At 34.8% G+C, this 6,610-nt stretch overlaps 1 long non-coding RNA gene across 1 annotated transcript; it reads right to left on the bottom strand.

Moving 5' to 3' along the window:
* Positions 1-643: 643 nt before the first annotated feature.
* LOC107771668 (uncharacterized) lies at positions 644-4,673 on the bottom strand. Its single transcript, XR_001644861.2, has 2 exons — positions 3,668-4,673; positions 644-1,085 (listed from the first exon to the last, which is right to left on the bottom strand). It is a non-coding gene; the product is annotated as an uncharacterized LOC107771668 (long non-coding RNA).
* Between the last annotated feature and the right edge of the window lie 1,937 nt (positions 4,674-6,610).

The following is a 6,610-nucleotide window of genomic DNA, read 5'->3' as shown; positions in this document are numbered from 1 at the left end:
AGTTCTTTTCTTCTACTATCATTTGTTACTAGATATTCAAACAAGAAGCTCCACCCGCTTAGATATGTAACTCACATACTAATTATGTGATTTGCTGAAGCCTTACAGCAAGAATAGAGGAGAGAACTTGTACAATTAGCATACAGGACGTTCATTTACAGCTCTATCACAAAGGGAACGAATATCAAACCAGTGAACAAAAATTTGCAGCATCACATTTATTTAGATATTAAAAAAAACTCTATATTAAATAGGAGCAAACTGAAATCTTGTAGTAACCATCAGCACTTTTCAATAAAACTTGTTCTATGACAGAACTAAACAACATTTACCTTAACCATGCATGTGGAAGATCCAGGATATGATTTCTAATAATGAGTGGATGTGGAGTCCAACAGGAGAAATGCAAGCTAAGAAGGATCCAAGAAGATGGACTCTAAGATTCTAGGCGTTCATACATGATGACTCTCAAACTTGACTGAAGCTGGTTGGATTTTATTTCGAACCGGTCCAAACCATTATATTCACATTAGGCAACAAACTATATTTGAGCACTCAACCTTACTTCAGAGAACAAACAAAATTTGACTAATACCATTCAAATGCTCAAATTCAAGAAAAATCTTCCAACAACAACATAATATAGGTAAATAAAGTGACACTCATATATACATGCAAAAAGGATATAAGTACGGACAGAGGGAAAATCAATCAATAATAATGATAAGGAATAGGAAAGTTCATCAACTAGCTAATCCAACAAAATAATAGGAAATCAAAGTGAGAAATGGTACATTTAAAAGAAATTCATATGAAGCCTTCTCCAATATTTGATTCAATACAAAAATGAATTCCCAAGCGAAAGCTTCAAAAATAGAGCTTGAAATAAGCCAAAATGTCGAATAATTGAGGAACGACACCCAGCAATCTAGGAAGCAACACAGTCCAACAGAAATTGTAGCGATTTCCTTTAAAAGCCCGGATTTTGGAAGCTCATTTCCTTGTAAGATCAATTCAACTGTCAAGCAGCCAGAAGCAGTCTTCAGTTAAAGCTTTGACACCACAATTGGCGTAAGCAGCCCAAACTGCAAGAACTTCATTTAGTTTCAGCATATTTCAAGAATGACACAAACTTTTGTCTATCCTAATAAATTCTCTGCCCTTGTCGATCTTACAGAAATCATGTCTGACATTACTCAGGAAATAATGGAAAGCAATAAACAAGTTCATCTTGTTTTAGGAATTGGAGAAATTAATGGAGTTTGATGGTTCAAAACTTTGGTTGAACAGCGTTTTTAATGTCCAGATGAGCTCTCGCTCCCTCTGTTTTTGCTTACTGCGGCTAATCTCTCTTAGCCTTTGGTGTTGTGCGGCTGTCTCTATCTTTTAGGAAAGAAAAGGGGGATCTGATTGTGATTAGGTCTAGCAGAAGAATGGGGAAGGGTTTAGGTATTTAAGGGAGTGATATAGGCTAGGGACGAAGTGGGCTTCTTGGGCTGGGACAGGTTTTGGGGCAATTGGGCCGCTGAGATCGTTCTTTGGCCCAAATTCAATATAAAACCCAATAAATAACCCCTCTCTCTTGTTTTTATGTTTTCTAAATTAACCAATTTAATTCTAATTAAACTAACTTTGCAACATTAACCAAATTACCTAATTTCCAAATTGATCAATTATTTAACTTAATTAACTTATTAATTAAAACTAAAATGCTAAAACAAGCAAAACAAACTAATGTATTTTTTATATTTTAATAATGCAAATTAAATGTTAATAATGCAAGTAAATATCTAAGGATGCAAAAAGCAAGACAAAAAATATTTTTTATTATTTTTGTGATTTGAAATGCTACTAAAACATGCTAAAAGTGCAAATGATTGCTAAACAAATAAAAATAAAAATTCCTAAGATCTACAAAAGTCACTAAAGCTATTTTGAATATTTTAGGAGTAATTTCCTATGTATGGCAATAATTAGGTGCTCAGAGCTGCCCCTCTTTGCTCGGAAACATGAAGAGTTTTCGGGCAAAAATAAAGCGAGCAATATGAATAAATTTTGCCCGATTGATACTCCATGAGAAGCATTTTGAAAAAGTTTGACCGAACCTTGATTCGGAGGTTGCCTACATATCCTTGGCAATAAAGGAATCAGGTCAGTGTAGTTGTAGAAGTTTTGGTAGCTGGGACTACTGAGAAGCTGTGACTTCACTATTGTTTATGCTTGCTGAGCTCCTTATTACACCAAAATCAAAATGAAAAAATAAACTAACTAAGCCTATCAGCTACGAGTTACAAGATTCCTATCTATGAGTCTTCTGAAACTTGATCTAGAGTCTTGGCTAGTTTTTCACACTAACTCTATTCTGAATCTTGATGTTTGTTAGCTGCAGGTGTTGGTTCAATCTTCTTCAGCTTTTTTAGATCCAAACAGAACATGTAGAGCTTGTGACTTCAATTATGTCTTGAGCAGTCCACATTTTTTCTCCCCTTCTGCACATTGAATTCATTTGTTTTCTTTTCATTTTATTCTTGATTGAGACTTCTTTTTTGTTACCTCAAACCCTTATTGATTCGCATTCTTGAGGCAAGCTTCTGCTACTTCTAACATGAATTGATAACAGGACTGGAGGTTGCCCCTATTCTTTAGGAGGGATCCTGCCGTCTCTAACTGGAACTTGAAATGAATTCTGTCATTCTCCAGGTGGGCGCCTGCTACCGACTTAAAACTTGAAACTCCTGAAATGAACTCCCTCATTCTCCAGGTGGGCGCCTCACAACTACGTCATGGGAACCATACTCGTAGCTATGGCGATTATTTAATTAACGCTCCTAAAGAAAACTACAAAAAATCATGGCATTTTCTATACTAATTTTGTATTTATGTGAGGGCCATAGATTATAGGATTTTATTCATGTATGACGTGCCTCAAATTATTTTCTAAAAAAAAGGATTAGCTCTTGATCTAATTTTGTGAGGGTCATGTATTATAGGTTTTGTTTGGGTATGGCACACCTCAATTATTTTAAGAAAAGGTTTATATATATATATATATATATATTTAAAGGGCAAACTAAAGGTGCTCCTATTTTATCTCATTTAAAACTAGGTATCACAACCACGTCACGGAAGTCGTACCCGTAGTTGTAATAATTTAATTGCGTGCCTAAAGCAAGCTACGATGTTCATTAATTATGTATTCTTTCCTAGAATAATTTGAGATTATTATAAGGCTTTGAGTTATGTAAAGTATTATGGAAGAATTCACCCTTAAAAATCTTGTGCAGGAACCTATAAGATTTGGTCCGTCAGCATTTATTATCTAAATTTCAAGTTTGCAATAGATCAACCCCCTTTGCCGAAATCAAATTTGTCTTATCTATCAAATTATAACCTATTTGCATTCTTCCTTCATACTCAATCCCAATTGGTTCAAATTAATCCATCCAAAATTAACTATAATACCGAAAGAAGACAGGAAGCTAATATAAAACAAATTAAGCCAAAACAACAAAACAAAGCATGAAATACTCAAAAAATAAAAGTAATTAAAAAAAACAGCACAACTTGAAACAAATATGAGATGAGAATAGAAATGGATCTCGATAATTGACCCTTTTGTATTAAACGAGAACTTGGTTACATCAAACTTTGACAAACTGAATCTTACCGAAAAATGAAATTGCAGCAAGAGATCGATCTGCGGACCATGAAAATAACCTCGAACTGCAACTCGACTCTCAGATAGCGAAAAACTCGAGCAAGCCCGCAATCTTTCGTAACTCAAACCACAAAATAGAATCTCTACTCTGTTTAGTTAAAGAGAACAGAGGCGATGTCTTACTTTTTTTGAACTAAAGCTTCATGATGAATCTTATGAAGGGACTGATTTTTGGTAAAACTTAGTGGCTTTCAATGGTTTTTTTAAAAGAAAAAAGAGTTAGTCATGGTGGAGGAAAAGCAACCAAAAAGAAAAGCTCGCTTGCTCCTTTCTTTAACTCTCGATATTTACTCTTTTATTTTCTAATACCTTTTTCCCAGGTGCTCTGTATCTCTATCTTTGTCCGTATTTTGGACTCTAATGTGAATAATTTTCAAGATCTCAACAACAAAAGCCCTGCACTCTACCAATATGGACTATTTTCAGTGCACTAAGTAAAGGAGAAGAGAAAGCTCTTGTTGAAGCATTGGAAAACCGAAAAAACACTGTAAAGTAACTTAAAGAAAAGACATATTTTTGTGGAGAAGTACGTTTTTGAGCTAAAGATGGAGCTGAAATCAAATTCTTTTTTTTCTTCTCCCATGCCCTTTTGTTCTCTGACCGTGTGTGCGTGTATTTTTTTTTGTGAAGGGGTTTTTCGCTGAAGGTTCGGGGCGGAGGAGATGAGGAGGTGTTAGGTTAGGGGGCGGCTGGTGAAGGGTTTGTGAAGAAGAAGGGCTCTGCTCTATTGTTGATTGATGAAGTTCAGGGTCAGTTTCGTTTGGTGGGGTGTTTATCGCTCGACGCTGCTTAGGGATCTAGGGTCTAGAGTCTAGAAGATTCTGGTATACGTTAAAAGAAAGAATTCTGCCCAGCTAATGAAGATTATCCTTATTTACCATTGGTGAAAAGAGATATAAGCATTTTGAGTTACCTTCAATAGTAACAGAGGTATGTATTCAGTTTCGTTAGGTTAAGGGGTATGAGTTTGGTATTATTGAGCCTTAAATTTGGGCCAAAGACTAAAAAAATGGACTACAAGATTAAAATGGGACAAAGTAACCCAAGACTAACTCTTCCTACAAAATATAAAACTAGTCTTACTTAATTGAACTAAACTATATTGAAACTATTTTTGTGTTTTCAAGATTATATGAAAATAAAGATAACGTACTATTTTTGTATAATTTTTTTTATTTAAATTTATGAAAGATATGTAAGCTAAAATATTTTTTTAATTTTCATTTTTGTGACGAAATAAAGTAAAAGAGTAAAATTAGTTAAAATAGCGATATTAGGCCTAAACTAAATATTTACATGCTAAAATATAAAAAATCATGGGGAGGGTCAAAAATCACATCTCTATAGCTGCCCCTCTTTGTCTGGAAACGCAAAGAGTTTTCCGACAAAGAACGACGAGACAGGTTTTCTGACCCGACCCTTATTATAGAGACCAAATGCTAAGAAAAAGAAGAATGTGACTGAGCCCTAGTATTTGAGCTGCCTACATATCATTGACTATAAAGGAATCAGGCCACGTGTAGTTCAGAATTAGGAAGACTGATGGAGTACTAAGGTGGAAAGCCGATTGAGGTGCCGTTCTGTTGAGGTTCCGGTCCGCGGTCCCGTTATTACATCAAAACCAAAAGTAAAAAGACTAACTAAACCTATCAACTAAGAGTTACAAGATTCCTATCTATAAATCTTCTAAAGCTTGATCTTGAGTCTTGGCTGGTTCTTCCTGCAGACTCCAATCTGAATCTTGATGCTTGTTAGCTGCGAATGCTGGTTCATTTTTCTTCAGCTCTTCGGATCAAGGCGAACATGCAAAGCTTGTGACATCAATCATATCTTGGGCAGTCCGCATCTTTTCTCCGCTTCTGCACTTAGAGTTCAACTTCTTTTCATGTTTTTCTTTTCTTTTATTTGGGTTGAAGCTTCTTCTTTTGGTCATCTCAAACCTTGTGCCTCACGGTGAAAATATGTTCAGGCACCAAAGCAAACAAATGAACGAAATTTTTCTGCCCCAGTTTTTACTAGAAAAATTTCCTGAGTTATTCTAACAAAATCTAATCTACTTCTTTATTGAAAGCAATAAAATCAGGATGTGTATCCTTAGGAAAAGAAAAATTAGGGAGTGGAGACCCTGTGTCCAAACTAAAATCAACTAGGGAGTGGAGACCCTATGTTGGAAAAACTACTAGGGAGTGGAGACCCTATATCTAAAAATAAAATCAACTAGGGAGTGGAGACTCTATGTTGGAAAAGGAGACTAGGAAGTGGAGACCATATATCTAAAATAAAATCAACTAGGGAGTGGAGACCCTATGTTGGAAAGTGAGACTACTGAATTATGTACCTATGCTAAAATGAACCAAGAAGGATTTTTTTTTAGCAAAAAAACATTTTTAAACAAATTGCCCCAACGCTTTTTTTCAAAGGCATGAACAAAAGACCTTTTTTTTAATCAAGACATCCTCTTTTTTTTAATTTTTCCTAAGAGAAAATTCATCAGACTAGGTTTTTATATCTTAGGAGAAAAATTCGTCAGACTAAGACATCTATCCTAGGAAAAAGTTCATCGGACTAGGTTTTCTAATTTATTATCTTAGGAGAAAGATTCATCAGACTAAGATTTTGATCCTAGGAGAAAGTTCATCATACTAGGTCTTTTTTTTTCTTTTTTTCTTTGGTTATCTTAGGATAAAGATTCATTAGACTAAGATGTTTATCCTAGGAGAAAGTTCGTCCAACTAGGTTTTCTATCTTAGGAGAAAGATTCATCAGATTAAGATTTTGATCCTAGGAGAAAGTTCATCAGAGTAGGTCTCTTTGTTTTCTTTTGTTATCTTAGGAGAATGATTCATTAGACTAAAATGTTTATCCTAGGAGAAAGATTCATCAGACTAGGTT

This window comes from Nicotiana tabacum, chromosome 11 (genome assembly GCF_000715075.1).
Source record: "Nicotiana tabacum cultivar K326 chromosome 11, ASM71507v2, whole genome shotgun sequence".
NCBI lineage: Eukaryota > Viridiplantae > Streptophyta > Magnoliopsida > Solanales > Solanaceae > Nicotiana > Nicotiana tabacum.
This window is presented reverse-complemented; position numbering and strand designations above follow the sequence as displayed.